Source organism: Anomaloglossus baeobatrachus, chromosome 7 (genome assembly GCF_048569485.1).
Source record: "Anomaloglossus baeobatrachus isolate aAnoBae1 chromosome 7, aAnoBae1.hap1, whole genome shotgun sequence".
Classification (NCBI taxonomy): domain Eukaryota; kingdom Metazoa; phylum Chordata; class Amphibia; order Anura; family Aromobatidae; genus Anomaloglossus; species Anomaloglossus baeobatrachus.
Genome location: NC_134359.1, coordinates 6,800,661 through 6,818,917, shown reverse-complemented (window position 1 = coordinate 6,818,917; position 18,257 = coordinate 6,800,661).

The following is an 18,257-nucleotide window of genomic DNA, read 5'->3' as shown; positions in this document are numbered from 1 at the left end:
GTGCCGTGAAATAACCAATGGAGAAAAACAAGCCACTGCCCATGGAACGAGGAGCACAAGAGAGCAATAAAATACATGCAAAAACATTTATTCAGGATCAAAAGTACATTAAAAACAATAACATACACAAGCAAAAACACACGAGAGCAATAAACGAAAATCCACAATCCTAAATCCACCACATATGGACATGGATTCTGATGTGATCCTAACACAAATGCCCAAGGATATGAAATCAACCGCCTGACAAAGCCACTGGTGGTGATACGCGTGAGGCCTCCCACCCTGAGCTACGTCTGTGAGACGATCTGGTTTTTCCCCAACATTAACGCTTGCTCCTTCTTGCCTGTTTGCAGTCTGGGTATGGGCGTGCTGCCATTACTTTACTTGGTTATTGCAGATTTCCTAATATTACTGCTTTATTTCTTGCATGTTGTGCAGTGCATGCACACGGGCTATGTATTGTCTCCACCTACCTGCATGGACCTCACCATGATCTGCACCGCCCCTGCAGGTGAATTCTGCTGAGGGTCTTTCAGGCTTTCTTCCCTGTTGTAGCCCTGCTCATATATATGTTGTATTTTTATTATTTATTGTATGGTGTTCCTTATTTGCAGCACAATTGACCTATGTTTGGGTGGATTTCATGTCCTTGGCCATTTGTATCTGTGAGGTAAATCCTGGGATATGAAGAGGAATTATGACTAGAAGTCATAATTGCTCTCATCACTCCCTGGCAGTGCCCCCCTCCCTTCTTGTGCTCAAATGTCCAGCATCTGTGAAGGTGTCACATCCCACTTACACCTCCAACAGCCATCTCCTCTGATATGGAGATGAGATGATGTGAGGACAATGGACCCAGGATGACTCCCTGCCGTCACCCTGTAACAAGAGTTGTATCTCATTAGCAAGGCTTGGAAGTAGCCAGACAGAACGACTCCAGTAAAAAATGGTTCATATCTCGCAAGCCATATCTCCGATAAATATGGCAACCATAAAAATGGTGTTTGCGCAGGCGGACGATGCTGGCACACCTTTTTTATGGAAGGGGGAGCTTGGGAAATACCCCAGGCGTGATATCAGCCATATGGGAACTCGTAGACAGGTCATGAGTCCCCTCGTTCTGTAGCTAAATTCATAACTGTCACAATGAGAGCATTGGCGTCCGCCTACGACGCTCCCAGGCAAAGTTATGGCCAATATCCCCTTTGCTGGATAATTCTGATCCATGCAGGGGGAGTGGCAGTGCTTCCCTGTGAGGTCACTAAGGTAGGAGGGGACCTGGATCTGCCCAGGTTGATAACCCTACTTCGGCCATTTTCCAGGGTTCTTCTCGCTGGGGGCACGTGTAGGAAACATCTGTGGGAGTTCCTGGAAACCTGGTCTACAGCGCCCCCCTGTGGCCAGACGCAACAAGGTAACTGATTGAACTGTGTATGCCTGTTTGTAACCCATGCTTTATCTGTAACTGTACTCTGACATAACTGTATATTCTGTAGATTCCCTATTGTATATATTGTAGTTTCTAGTGTGCTTTAGGCGATTAAATTATATAATTAATCTTGGGCTGTTCTGTTATCTCGATCTTGAATCCCACGTCTGTGTGTTCGGCTAATAGTTACCGTGAAGCGGTTGGTGGCAGCGAGTTGTGCCAAGGATTATTGTGGGGAGGCCAGTGAGATTCGGGAAGATATTATATATTCCGCCCGCGGAGGTCGGGGGAATATATACCTTACTCTCACCGGGGACCCTTCAATAATCGGCATAAGTAGTATAGCGGCCTCCTTTCTTATTGTCGGGCAATTCCATAATTGGCCTGACTATAAGAGGGGCGCTAGAGAGCGCGTCACGTGCTCTGTCTGTCGGTCGGGAGGTATAAAGGAGGGTTGACTCCTGCTTGTTACCCCCCGATCGTGACGTACTGGTAGCCAGCGCGGGGGATTTCGGAGTGACCCCCCCCGGTGGTTTGTGACATATTGGTGGCAAGCGGTGGGATCGAGATAATAGTGTGTGTGAGTGTGAGACCCATACTCCCAGACACTAAAGACTGCCTGCAGCAGCTGTGGCTGCTGGGGTCTTCAGACCAGCTCAACACTAGAGTGTCAGAGTGCAGATACTGTAAGGTGTGTGGAGGCATCAGGTGTCAGTTCTGTGTCAGTGACCAAAGTCTGCAACAATGGCTGATAGCACCAGGAGCAAAGCCAAAGGAATGGCCGATGCTCAGGCCAGAGACGATGAGGAGGTTGTCCACGAGCCCTCCAGGAGCTCGACGCCAGAAAGCCGTTCTGCCGAGGACATTGCACAACCTGGCACTGCTGGACAAGATGAGGAGGAGCTCGCCCAAGGTTCCTCAACGAGCCAGATGCCAGCCCTCCGCTCTGCAATGGACAGTGAAGCACCAGGCTCCGCAGCGGGCCGCAGATCACCACGTGCCATTCCACCGAGCCTGGGAGGCTCGGATAGCCTTCTTCAAATGGCTATGGCCCTTCTCCAGGCTGGAGACCGGGATACCTACGAGATACTCATGGCAGAGCGCAGGGCAGAGCGGCAGGCAGCGCGTGAAGAGCGCCAGGCAGAGCGTGAGGCTGCGGAGCGACGGCAACAGGCAGACCGTGACCACCAGCTGCAGCTAGCTCAGCTCCGGCCCTCATCAGCCACACGTGACCTTCAAGACACCAAACTTCCAAAGGTCCGTGTTGAGGACTTCCCAGTGCTGGAGAAGGATGGAGACTTGGACTCTTTCTTGACTGCTTTTGAGCGGACTTGCTTGCAGCACCATCTGAACAAGGACCAGTGGGCCAAATACCTGACCCCCCGTTTAAGGGGTAAGGCCCTGGATATCCTTGGGGACTTGCCTGCTGAGGCAGATCAGGGCTACGACACCATCAAGCGGGCCCTGATCCAACAGTACAACCTCACCCCGGAGTCCTACCGCAAGAAGTTCCGGAGCCTACAGAAGGGACCAAAGGACTCCTGGGCTGACCACAGGCGGGCACTTGCCCGAGCTGCCGACCACTGGACCCAAGGCCTGCAGCTTTCCACCGGACCGGAGATCCTGGACTTGTTCATCACGGAGCAACTCTTGTGGAACTGCCCTGAGGATCTCCGCCAGTTCATCCGAGACCAGAAGCCAAAGGGGTCCACGGCTACAGCTGCCCTGGCCGATGACTACACCAACAATCGGGCTCCTGAAGCCAGGAGAGCAGCCACCAGCAGCACCTGGAGAGGGGGTAAGATGAACTCTGCGACTGCCCCACCTGCCCCTAGACTGCAGGGGGTGTCCCCCTCAACTCCCCTCTCCAGGCCCGTGGCGGAACCAAGACGGTGCCACCAGTGCAACCTACCTGGACACTTCAAGGCCATGTGCCCTCAGCGTCCCAAGGCCCCGGCTCCGTCCCCGTCCCAAGGGCCGCCCAAGGTGTATTGTGTGGGTGGGGGTGGTGGTAGGTCCCTGGACAGCTTCCAACCTGTCACCGTCGGCCAGTCTGTGACCATAGGACTGCGAGACAGCGCCTCGGAGGTGACTCTGGTGCGGCCTGAGATGGTGTCCCCCCAAGACTTGATCCCTGGAAAAACCCTCGCTGTCTCCGGGATTGGAGGCATTGACCCGGCGCTGCCTGTTGCTGACATTTATGTGGACTGGGGCGCAGGGCGAGGGGTGAGGGAGGTGGGGGTAACTGATCGGATCCCTGCAAACGTGCTACTTGGGACAGATTTGGGGCAAATAACCTCCCAGTTTGGCCCCGCCCCAAAGGCTGAACCTTCAGCCAGTGCTGACGTGCCTCCGGACAATGTTAATGTGTTATCTATGAATGATGTAAGGGAGGAGGGAGTGAACTCTGATATTTCTGCTTGCACAGACACCATAGACACACACGCAGCTGCAGCTGTGACAGGGGAGGGGGTCAGAGAAAGGTGTGACAATGCCTCTACAAGTAACCAGCCTGTTAGCTGGGATCTGCTGCCCTCTGCAGGGATAAGCAGAGAGCAGGGTGCTGCAGGGGGAGGACCAGTGTGTGGGGTGGGGGCTACCACAGCAAATGTGGGGTCCCCAGAGATTTCACAGCGGGGTTCTGTTGCTGCAGGGGGGGAACAGGCAGGTGAGATTGGGGCCGGTCCAGGAGCGGAAGTGCTCCCAGGTAAGATCTCGGTGCAGGGTTCCCCCACAACCGGGGTGTCAGGAAGCCAGGTAGGTCTGCCTGAACCGGCGACTTGGTCAGGAACGGAGGAGGAGCAGGCACGACCCACGGTCGCAGCGGCTGTGGCCGCTGTCACCCGCAGTGGGAGTGCTGGAAGCCAAGGGGCCTCCCGGAGGTCCGATAGCTCTTCCCCTTCTGACCAAGTGGCAGCCGAGTCAGGTGGAGGCCAGGACACAGGTCCCGGGGTACTGACTGAAGATGTGACAGTCTCGTCGATTCTGGCCACATCTAGTCAGGGGTTTCAGGCAGCGTTAGAAGCTGACGACAGCCTGAAAGCTCTTAAGGAGCAGGCGGCACAGCCTCCCTCGGACTCGGACCCGGAGCGAGTGGTCTGGGACCAAGGACGGCTGTACCGGGCCACGGTCCAGCAGGGTTCACCGGAGGCGTGGCCCAGGGACCGACAGTTGGTGGTACCCTATCCGTTCCGGACGGAGTTGTTGCGGATCGCACATGAGATTCCGATGGCCGGACACCTAGGGATCGCTAAGACCAAGGCCAGGTTAAACCAGCATTTCTACTGGCCAAAAATGGGGGCCGATGTGGCTGCCTACTGCCGTTCGTGTGAAACCTGTCAGAGAGTGGGGAAGGCGGGGCCACGCCCCAAAGCCCCACTGGTATCTCTGCCCATCATCGATGAGCCTTTCAGGAGGGTGGCTGTGGATCTGGTCGGCCCGCTGGCCATCCCCAGCAGCTCCGGGAAACGCTTCATACTGACGGTAGTGGACTATGCCACCCGGTACCCAGAAGCAGTGGCCTTGTCGTCCATTCGGGCTGACAAGGTGGCCACCGCATTGCTGGAGATTTTCTCCCGAGTGGGTTTTCCCCAGGAAATGCTCACCGACCGGGGGACCCAATTCATGTCCCAGCTGATGGAGACCCTCTGTAAGCAAGTCCAGGTGCGACATCTGGTGGCCAGCCCGTACCATCCACAGACTAATGGCCTGTGCGAGCGGTTCAATGGCACCTTAAAGCAGATGCTTAAGATGTTGGTCGACTCCCATGGGCGTGACTGGGAGCGGTATCTCCCACACCTGTTATTTGCTTACCGGGAGGTTCCACAGGCCTCAACAGGATTCTCACCGTTTGAGCTCCTGTACGGGCGACGTGTGCGGGGCCCCCTGGCTCTGGTGAAAGAGGCTTGGGAAGGGGATTTGGCCACCCCTGGAGTGTCGGTTATCGAGTATGTCATGCGCTTCCGGGACAAAATGCAGGCCTTGACGCAACTGGTACACGACAATATGGCTCAAGCCCAGGCTGATCAGAAGCGTTGGTACGACCAGAACGCTTGTGAGAGGACCTACCAAGTGGGTCAAGAGGTGTGGGTACTGGTCCCCGTACCACAGGACAAGCTTCAGGCAGCCTGGGAAGGCCCATACCTCGTGTACCAGCAGCTCAGCCCTGTGACGTACCTGGTCACCCTGGACCCTGCCCGTGGAAGGCGGAAGCCCTTCCATGTGAACATGATGAAGGCACATCATGAGCGGGAGGCATGTGCGCTCCCCGTGTGCAACCTGCCCGAGGAGGGAGAAGCGGAAACCCTCTTGGATATGCTAGCCCAGGTTAGGGCAGGCGGATCCATTGAGGATGTGGAGGTTGGCCACCAGCTCTTGGAGGACCAACGGTCCCAGCTGTGGGCCACCCTACACCCCTTCCGGGGGTTGTTTACCAACCAGCCCGGAAGGACTGACTTGGCTGTCCATCACGTGGACACTGGGGATCATCCCCCGATCCGGCGTTCAGCATATCGGGTCTCCCTGGAGGTGCAGCAACACATGCGCCAGGAGATTGACGAGATGCTGGAGCTGGGGGTGATCCAGGCATCCAACAGCGCTTGGGCCTCGCCTGTAGTCCTCGTCCCTAAGAAGGACCGAACCACTCGGTTCTGCGTGGACTACAGGGGGCTCAATGCTGTCACGGTCGCCGATGCGTACCCAATGCCACGCATCGATGACCTGCTCGATCAGTTGGCCGGGGCTCAGTACCTGACCATCATGGACCTGAGCCGGGGATATTGGCAGATCCCCCTGACTCGCAAGGCCAGGGAACGCTCTGCCTTTATTACCCCATTTGGACTGTACGAGTCCACGGTGATGCCATTCGGGATGAGGAATGCCCCTGCCACTTTCCAGCGGATGGTCAACACCCTGCTCAAGGGACTTGAAGGGTACGCGGCCGCGTACCTGGATGACATTGCCGTCTTCAGTCCCACCTGGGAGGACCACCTAGAGCATCTAGCACAGGTGCTCAGGCGGATCCACCGGGCAGGTTTGACCATCAAGCCGGGAAAGTGTCAGCTGGCCATGAGCGAGGTCCAGTACCTCGGTCACCGGGTAGGTGGGGGAACGCTGAAGCCCGAGCCTGAGAAAGTGGAGGCCATCGCATCCTGGCCCACCCCCAGGACCAAGAAGCAGGTGATGTCCTTCTTGGGGACCGCTGGGTACTATAGGAGGTTTGTTCCATGCTATAGTAGCCTGGCAAAGCCCTTGACGGACCTCACCAAGAAGAAGCTGCCCTCTGCAGTCGATTGGACAATGGACTGCGAGACAGCCTTCCGGGCCCTAAAGGACGCCCTGTCCAGCCCGCCCGTGCTACAGGCAGCCGACTTCACGCGGCCGTTTGTAGTACAGACCGACGCCAGTGACTTCGGCCTCGGTGCGGTGCTCAGCCAGGTGGACTCTGCGAGCCAAGAGCACCCAGTCTTGTACCTGAGCAGGAAGCTGTTACCAAGGGAAGTGGCCTATTCTACAATGGAGAAGGAGTGCCTGGCCATAGTGTGGGCCCTGCAGCGTCTGCAACCCTATCTATACGGGCGCCACTTCATCGTGGAGACGGACCACAATCCCCTCAGCTGGTTGCACACCGTCTCTGGGACGAATGGGCGATTGTTGCGATGGAGCCTTGCGCTCCAGCAATACGACTTCACCATTCGCCACAAAAGGGGCCGTGACCACGGTAACGCAGACGGGCTGTCCCGACAAGGAGAGGTCGCGGACGGGCGCACGGGGGAACACCGGAGTGTGCTGCCCCCTAGCGCCCTCAAAAGGGGGGAGGTGTGAGGTAAATCCTGGGATATGAAGAGGAATTATGACTAGAAGTCATAATTGCTCTCATCACTCCCTGGCAGTGCCCCCCTCCCTTCTTGTGCTCAAATGTCCAGCATCTGTGAAGGTGTCACATCCCACTTACACCTCCAACAGCCATCTCCTCTGATATGGAGATGAGATGATGTGAGGACAATGGACCCAGGATGACTCCCTGCCGTCACCCTGTAACAAGAGTTGTATCTCATTAGCAAGGCTTGGAAGTAGCCAGACAGAACGACTCCAGTAAAAAATGGTTCATATCTCGCAAGCCATATCTCCGATAAATATGGCAACCATAAAAATGGTGTTTGCGCAGGCGGACGATGCTGGCACACCTTTTTTATGGAAGGGGGAGCTTGGGAAATACCCCAGGCGTGATATCAGCCATATGGGAACTCGTAGACAGGTCATGAGTCCCCTCGTTCTGTAGCTAAATTCATTACTGTCACAATGAGAGCATTGGCGTCCGCCTACGACGCTCCCAGGCAAAGTTATGGCCAATATCCCCTTTGCTGGATAATTCTGATCCATGCAGGGGGAGTGGCAGTGCTTCCCTGTGAGGTCACTAAGGTAGGAGGGGACCTGGATCTGCCCAGGTTGATAACCCTACTTCGGCCATTTTCCAGGGTTCTTCTCGCTGGGGGCACGTGTAGGAAACATCTGTGGGAAGAATCCTAGAAACCTGGTCTACAGCGCCCCCCTGTGGCCAGACGCAACAAGGTAACTGATTGAACTGTGTATGCCTGTTTGTAACCCATGCTTTATCTGTAACTGTACTCTGACATAACTGTATATTCTGTAGATTCCCTATTGTATATATTGTAGTTTCTAGTGTGCTTTAGGCGATTAAATTATATAATTAATCTTGGGCTGTTCTGTTATCTCGATCTTGAATCCCACGTCTGTGTGTTCGGCTAATAGTTACCGTGAAGCGGTTGGTGGCAGCGAGTTGTGCCAAGGATTATTGTGGGGAGGCCAGTGAGATTCGGGAAGATATTATATATTCCGCCCGCGGAGGTCGGGGGAATATATACCTTACTCTCACCGGGGACCCTTCAATAATCGGCATAAGTAGTATAGCGGCCTCCTTTCTTATTGTCGGGCAATTCCATAATTGGCCTGACTATAAGAGGGGCGCTAGAGAGCGCGTCACGTGCTCTGTCTGTCGGTCGGGAGGTATAAAGGAGGGTTGACTCCTGCTTGTTACCCCCCGATCGTGACGTACTGGTAGCCAGCGCGGGGGATTTCGGAGTGACCCCCCCCGGTGGTTTGTGACAGTATCACAAACAGATTCTGAAGTATGATCCTGTGTAGTGTATTATTGTGTATTTTCATGGGGTTTATTGATTTTGTGTGTTTTGGTTTTAATGCACTTTTGATACTCAATAAAGGTTTTTTGCACATATTGTATTGATTTGTTGTGCTCCTCTTTCCATTAGCAGTGGCTTTGTTTCCTTTTTAACCTGCCTGGAAATGTAGAGTTTAATTATGGACCACTTACTCTGCCAATATCACAGAAAGACTTGGTATGCTGGAAGCTGCAGTGCGGCCTCTGACTCTACAGGCGGATTATACAGGTACATAGAGATACATTGTACACAGCAGTGCAGCCTCTGACTCTACAGGCAGATTATACAGGTACATAGGGATACATTGTACACAGCAGTGCGGCCTCTGACTCTACAGGCAGATTATACAGGTACATAGGGATACATTGTACACAGCAGTGCAGCCTCTGACTCTACAGGCAGATTATACAGTACATAGAGATGCATTGTACACAGCAGTGCAGCCTCTGACTCTACAGGCTGATTATACAGTACATAGAGATACATTATACACAGCAGTGCAGCCTCTGACTCTACAGGCAGATTATACAGTACATAAGGATACATTGTACACAGCAGTGCAGCCTCTGACTCTACAGGCGGATTATACAGTACATAGAGATACATTATACACAGCAGTGCAGCCTCTGACTCTACAGGCAGATTATACAGTACATAGAGATACATTGTACACAGCAGTGCGGCCTCTGACTCTACAGGCAGATTATACAGTACATAGGGATACATTGTACCCAGCAGTGCAGCCTCTGACTCTACAGGCAGATTATACAGTACATAGAGATACATTGTACACAGCAGTGCAGCCTCTGACTCTACAGGCAGATTATACAGGTACATAGAGATACATTGTACACAGCAGTGCAGCCTCTGACTCTACAGGCAGATTATACAGGTACATAGGGATACATTGTACACAGCAGTGCAGCCTCTGACTCTACAGGCGGATTATACAGGTACATAGAGATACATTGTACACAGCAGTGCGGCCTCTGACTCTACAGGCAGATTATACAGGTACATAGGGATACATTGTACACAGCAGTGCAGCCTCTGACTCTACAGGCAGATTATACAGTACATAGAGATGCATTGTACACAGCAGTGCAGCCTCTGACTCTACAGGCAGATTATACAGTACATAGAGATACATTGTACACAGCAGTGCAGCCTCTGACTACAGGCAGATTATACAGTACATAGAGAAACATTATACACAGCAGTGCAGCCTCTGACTCTACAGGCAGATTATACAGTACATAAGGATACATTGTACACAGCAGTGCAGCCTCTGACTCTACAGGCAGATTATACAGTACATAGGGATACATTGTACACAGCAGTGCAGCCTCTGACTCTACAGGCAGATTATACAGGTACATAGAGATACATTGTACACAGCAGTGCAGCCTCTGACTCTACAGGCAGATTATACAGGTACATAGAGATACATTATACACAGCAGTGCAGCCTCTGACTCTACAGGCAGATTATACAGGTACATAGAGATACATTGTACACAGCAGTGCAGCCTCTGACTCTACAGGCAGATTATACAGGTACATAGAGATACATTGTACACAGCAGTGCAGCCTCTGACTCTACAGGCAGATTATACAGTACATAGAGATACATTGTACACAGCAGTGCAGCCTCTGACTCTACAGGCAGATTATACAGTACATAGGAATACATTGTACACAGCAGTGCAGCCTCTGACTCTACAGGCAGATTATACAGTACATAGGGATACATTGTACCCAGCAGTGCAGCCTCTGACTCTACAGGCAGATTATACAGTACATAGGGATACATTGTACACAGCAGTGCAGCCTCTGACTCTACAGGCAGATTATACAGTACATAGAGATACATTGTACACAGCAGTGCGGCCTCTGACTCTACAGGCAGATTATACAGGTACATAGAGATACATTGTACACAGCAGTGCAGCCTCTGACTCTACAGGCAGATTATACAGTACATAGAGATACATTGTACACAGCAGTGCAGCCTCTGACTCTACAGGCAGATTATACAGTACATAGAGATACATTGTACACAGCAGTGCAGCCTCTGACTCTACAGGCAGATTATACAGTACATAGGGATACATTGTACACAGCAGTGCAGCCTCTGACTCTACAGGCAGATTATACAGGTACATAGAGATACATTGTACACAGCAGCGCAGCCTCTGACTCTACAGGCAGATTATACAGGTACATAGATACATTGTACACAGCAGTGCAGCCTCTGACTCTACAGGCAGATTATACAGGTACATAAGGATACATTGTACACAGCAGTGCAGCCTCTGACTCTACAGGCAGATTATACAGGTACATAGAGATACATTGTACACAGCAGTGCGGCCTCTGACTCTACAGGCAGATTATACAGGTACATAGAGATACATTGTACACAGCAGTGCGGCCTCTGACTCTACAGGTAGATTATACAGTACATGGAGATACATTGTACACAGCAGTGCAGCCTCTAACTCTACAGGCAGATTATACAATATATAGAGATATATTGTACACAGCAGTGCAGCCTCTGACTCTACAGGCAGATTATACAGGTACATAGAGATACATTGTACACAGCAGTGCAGCCTCTGAATCTACAGGCAGATTATACAGGTACATAGAGATACATTGTACACAGCAGTGCGGCCTCTGACTCTACAGGCAGATTATACAGGTACATAGAGATACATTGTACACAGCAGTGTGGCCTCTGATTCTACAGGCAGATTATACAGGTACATAGAGATACATAGTACACAGCAGTGCAGCCTCTGACTCTACAGGCAGATTATACAGTACATAGGGATACATTGTACACAGCAGTGCAGCCTCTGACTCTACAGGCAGATTATACAGGTACAGAGATACATTGTACACAGCAGTGCAGCTTCTGACTCTACAGGCAGATTATACAGTACATAGAGATACATTGTACACAGCAGTACAGCTTCTGATCCCACAGGCGGATTATACAGGTACATAGGGATACATTGTACACAGCAGTGCGGCCTCTGACTCTACAGGCAGATTACACAGGTACATAGAGATACATTGTACACAGCAGTGCAGCCTCTGACTCTACAGGCAGATTATACAGTACATAGAGATACATAGTACACAGCAGTGCAGCCTCTGACTCTACAGGCAGATTATACAAATACATAGAGATACATAGTACACAGCAGTGCAGCCTCTGACTCTACAGGCAGATTATACAGGTACATAGAGATACATTGTACACAGCAGTGCAGCCTCTGACTCTACAGGCAGATTATACAGTACATAGAGATACATTGTACACAGCAGTGCAGCCTCTGACTCTACAGGCAGATTATACAGTACATAGAGATACATTGTACACAGCAGTGCAGCCTCTGACTCTACAGGCAGATTATACAGGTACATAGAGATACATTGTACACAGCAGTGCAGCCTCTGACTCTACAGGCAGATTATACAGTACATAGGGATACATTGTACACAGCAGTGCAGCCTCTGATTCTACAGGCAGATTATACAGGTACATAGAGATACATTGTACACAGCAGTGCAGCCTCTGAATCTACAGGCAGATTATACAGTACATAGGGATACATTGTACACAGCAGTGCAGCCTCTGATTCTACAGGCAGATTATACAGGTACATAGAGATACATTGTACACAGCAGTGCAGCCTCTGACTCTACAGGCAGATTATACAGTACATAGAGATACATTGTACACAGCAGTGCAGCCTCTGACTCTACAGGCAGATTATACAGTAGATAGAGATACATTGTACACAGCAGTGCAGCCTCTGACTCTACAGGCAGATTATACAGGTACATAGAGATACATTGTACACAGCAGTGCAGCCTCTGACTCTACAGGCAGATTATACAGGTACATAGGGATACATTGTACACAGCAGTGCAGCCTCTGACTCTACAGGCAGATTATACAGGTACATAGAGATACATTGTACACAGCAGTGCGGCCTCTGAATCTACAGGCAGATTATACAGGTACATAGAGATACATTGTACACAGCAGTACAGCTTCTGATCCCACAGGCGGATTATACAGGTACATAGGGATACATTGTACACAGCAGTGCGGCCTCTGACTCTACAGGCAGATTACACAGGTACATAGAGATACATTGTACACAGCAGTGCAGCCTCTGACTCTACAGGCAGATTATACAGTACATAGAGATACATTGTACACAGCAGTGTGGCCTCTGATTCTACAGGCAGATTATACAGGTACATAGAGATACATAGTACACAGCAGTGCAGCCTCTGACTCTACAGGCAGATTATACAAATACATAGAGATACATAGTACACAGCAGTGCAGCCTCTGACTCTACAGGCAGATTATAGAGATACATTGTACACAGCAGTGCAGCCTCTGACTCTACAGGCAGATTATACAGTACATAGATACATTGTACACAGCAGTGCAGCCTCTGACTCTACAGGCAGATTATACAGGTACATAGAGATACATAGTACACAGCAGTGCAGCCTCTGACTCTACAGGCAGATTATAGAGATACATTGTACACAGCAGTGCAGCCTCTGACTCTACAGGCAGATTATACAGTACATAGATACATTGTACACAGCAGTGCAGCCTCTGACTCTACAGGCAGATTATACAGGTACATAGAGATACATAGTACACAGCAGTGCAGCCTCTGACTCTACAGGCAGATTATACAGTACATAGAGATACATTGTACACAGCAGTGCAGCCTCTGACTCTACAGGCAGATTATACAGTACATAGGGATACATTGTACACAGCAGTGCAGCCTCTGACTCTACAGGCAGATTATACAGGTACATAGAGATACATTGTACACAGCAGTGCAGCCTCTGACTCTATGTATTGTATAATCTGCCTGTAGAGTCAGAGGCCGCACTGCTGTATACAATGTATCTCTATGTACCTGTATAATCTGCCTGCAGAGTCAGAGGCTGCACTGCTGTGTACTATATATATCTCTGACTCCACAGGCAGATTATACAGGTACATAGAGATACATTGTACACAGCAGTGCAGCCTCTGACTCTACAGGCAGATTATACAGTACATAGAGATACATTGTACACAGCAGTACAGCTTCTGATCCCACAGGCGGATTATACAGGTACATAGGGATACATTGTACACATCAGTGCGGCCTCTGACTCTACAGGCAGATTACACAGGTACATAGAGATACATTGTACACAGCAGTGCAGTCTCTGACTCTACAGGCAGATTATACAGGTACATAGGGATACATTGTACACAGCAGTGCAGCTTCTGACTCTACAGGCAGATTATACAGTACATAGAGATACATTGTACACAGCAGTGCAGCTTCTGACTCTACAGGCAGAATATACAGTACATAGAGATACATTGTACACAGCAGTGCAGCCTCTGACTCTACAGGCAGATTATACAGGTACATAGAGATACATTGTACACAGCAGTGCAGCCTCTGACTCTACAGGCAGATTATACAGGTACATAGAGATACATTGTACACAGCAGTGCAGCCTCTGACTCTACAGGCAGATTATACAGGTACATAGGGATACATTGTACACAGCAGTGCAGTCTCTGACTCTACAGGCAGATTATACAGGTACATAATTAATAATATAATAATATAATTTTATTCATTTATATAGCGCTATTAATTCCATAGTGCTTTACATACATAGAGATACATTGTACACAGCAGTGCGGCCTCTGACTCTACAGGCAGATTATACAGGTACATAGAGATACATTGTACACAGCAGTGCAGCTTCTGACTCTACAGGCAGATTATACAGTACATAGAGATACATTGTACACAGCAGTGCGGCCTCTGACTCTACAGGCAGATTATACAGGTACATAGAGATACATTGTACACAGCAGTGCAGCTTCTGACTCTACAGGCAGATTATACAGGTACATAGAGATACACTGTACACAGCAGTGCAGCCTCTGACTCTACAGGCAGATTATACAGGTACATAGAGATACATTGTACACAGCAGTGCAGTCTCTGACTCTACAGGCAGATTATACAGGTACATAGGGATACATTGTACACAGCAGTGCAGCTTCTGACTCTACAGGCAGATTATACAGTACATAGAGATACATTGTACACAGCAGTGCAGCTTCTGACTCTACAGGCAGATTATACAGTACATAGAGATACATTGTACACAGCAGTGCAGCCTCTGACTCTACAGGCAGATTATACAGTACATAGAGATACATTGTACACAGCAGTGCAGCCTCTGACTCTACAGGCAGATTATACAAATACATAGAGATACATTGTACACAGCAGTGCGGCCTCTGACTCTACAGGCAGATTATACAGGTACATAGAGATACATTGTACACAGCAGTGCAGTCTCTGACTCTACAGGCAGATTATACAGGTACATAGGGATACATTGTACACAGCAGTGCAGCTTCTGACTCTACAGGCAGATTATACAGTACATAGAGATACATTGTACACAGCAGTGCAGCTTCTGACTCTACAGGCAGATTATACAGTACATAGAGATACATTGTACACAGCAGTGCAGCCTCTGACTCTACAGGCAGATTATACAGTACATAGAGATACATTGTACACAGCAGTGCAGCCTCTGACTCTACAGGCAGATTATACAGTACATAGAGATACATTGTACACAGCAGTGCAGCCTCTGACTCTACAGGCAGATTATACAAATACATAGAGATACATTGTACACAGCAGTGCAGCCTCTGACTCTACAGGCAGATTATACAGGTACATAGAGATACATTGTACACAGCAGTGCAGTCTCTGACTCTACAGGCAGATTATACAGGTACATAGGGATACATTGTACACAGCAGTGCAGCTTCTGACTCTACAGGCAGATTATACAGTACATAGAGATACATTGTACACAGCAGTGCAGCTTCTGACTCTACAGGCAGATTATACAGTACATAGAGATACATTGTACACAGCAGTGCAGCCTCTGACTCTACAGGCAGATTATACAGTACATAGAGATACATTGTACACAGCAGTGCAGCCTCTGACTCTACAGGCAGATTATACAGTACATAGAGATACATTGTACACAGCAGTGCGGCCTCTGACTCTACAGGCAGATTATACAGGTACATAGAGATACATTGTACACAGCAGTGCAGCCTCTGACTCTACAGGCAGATTATACAAATACATAGAGATACATTGTACACAGCAGTGCAGCCTCTGACTCTACAGGCAGATTATACAGGTACATAGAGATACATTGTACACAGCAGTGCGGCCTCTGACTCTACAGGCAGATTATACAGGTACATAGAGATACATTGTACACAGCAGTGCGGCCTCTGACTCTACAGGCAGATTATACAGTACATAGAGATACATTGTACACAGCAGTGCAGCCTCTGACTCTACAGGCAGATTATACAGGTACATAGAGATACACTGCTGTATACATTGTGTCTTTATGTCCCTGTATTGTAGAGGGAGAATAAGACATTTTTTTTTCTTTCTTCCTCTGAAATTAATAGTTTTTTAAAAAAAACCTTAAAATACATTTTAATACGCTTTTTCTGAAAAAAAAATAAAATAAAAATAAATAATAATAATAAACATCAAAAATCCACAAATGACCTGATCATATCTGTCCCTGTAATTATAACGACCCGTACAACACAGATCTGATTATTTATGGTGATTGAAAAATGGCGTAAAACTTGGTGTGAGTGATTACTTTTTTTACGGGTTTATTAGAGAAAATATAACCGAGGCAGAGTTCACTCAGTGTAAACGCTGCTTTTCTTCTTCAGGTGTCCGCACCACACAACACAATTGTCTCTGATTGTTGCGTTGCCTTTATGCGGTTTTGGCGCAGAAGGGAATCTGCATTATTAGTACTTTATTAATTCTACGGAAACGTTGTGGATTCTGCTCTTGAGTTGTTTTTTTCCCTGCACTTTTCCTTCAGGGTTCAGCGGCCGGAGATCTCGTGGAATCACATCTACGCTACTTGGACATTTTCGCCGTGTTCACATGTAGCGTAAATGCTGCGCATTTTCTGCTGCTTTTTTTGCACAGAAATTCTGCTGTGTCCAAAGTGGATGAAATTTCTGCTGAACTCTGCAGTTTTGGTGTTTTTTACTCCAGCGGCTTCTATGTGGAGCCTGAAAAAAGAAAAAAAAAAACACAAAAAAAAAACAGGTGACTAACTGCAGAATCCGAGCTTTTCTGTATAAAATACATAAAACGCATCAAATGAGGGGAAAAGGCACAAAAAATGCAGCAAGAATGGAATAATCAGAGGAGGCGGATATTGAGTAATGTGCGGATCACGCAGAAAACACAGGATGCAACGTGTGAACACGACCGTACAGACACAAAACATGACATAGCGACGCCACATAAAGAGGAGAAAATCCCGGCTGCTCCGACTGAAAGAGAACACCGGAGGGGACGAGCTCCGCACAGACGCCACCGCGCCCAAATCTGCGCCTTCTGACGGGAAAAACACGCTCTTTTTCAGTTGGATTGTTATGCGTTTTTTCACTGCTGAAAATGGTGCAAATGCAAGAAAAAAAAAAACGTAAAAAGACCCGACGTAACAGCAGAATAGTGATCAGAAGGCACGGAGCCCTGACCCGGGGGATCAGAAGGCGCGGAGCCCTGACCCGGGGGATCAGAAGGCGCGGAGCCCTGACCCGGGGGATCAGAAGGCGCGGAGCCCTGACCCGGGGGATCAGAAGGCGCGGAGCCCTGACCCGGGGGATCAGAAGGCGCGGAGCCCTGACCCGGGGGATCAGAAGGCGCGGAGCCCTGACCCGGGGGATCAGAAGGCGCGGAGCCCTGACCCGGGGGATCAGAAGGCGCGGAGCCCTGACCCGGGGGATCAGAAGGCGCGGAGCCCTGACCCGGGGGATCAGAAGGCGCGGAGCCCTGACCCGGGGGATCAGAAGGCGCGGAGCCCTGACCCGGGGGATCAGAAGGCGCGGAGCCCTGACCCGGGGGATCAGAAGGCGCGGAGCCCTGACCCGGGGGATCAGAAGGCGCGGAGCCCTGACCCGGGGGATCAGAAGGCGCGGAGCCCTGACCCGGGGGATCAGAAGGCGCGGAGCCCTGACCCGGGGGATCAGAAGGCGCGGAGCCCTGACCCGGGGTGGAGCACCAGGAACTAATCCGCGTATCCCAGCCGTCCTGCATACAGTAAACAGTCCCGGTGTCTGCTGAATGTCCCTCACTGCCACCGCCCCTCTGACAACTCCTCCTGCCTGGGAAGAAAGACATAACAAATGGGTCTGGGAAAATGTACCACAGCACACAACATAGTCTGTTACCCTTTCTATTCTTCCAAAGTTGGGAGGTATGAGTCACTATTCTGCTGTTACATCGTGTCTTATCCTCCAGTCACCTCCAGAGCTGTAGTCACTATTCTGCTGTTACATCGTGTCTTATCCTCCACTCACCTCCAGAGCTGCATTCACTATTCTGCTGTTACATCGTGTCTTATCCTCCAGTCACCTCCAGAGCTGCAGTCACTATTCTGCTGTTACATCGTGTCTTATCCTCCAGTCACCTC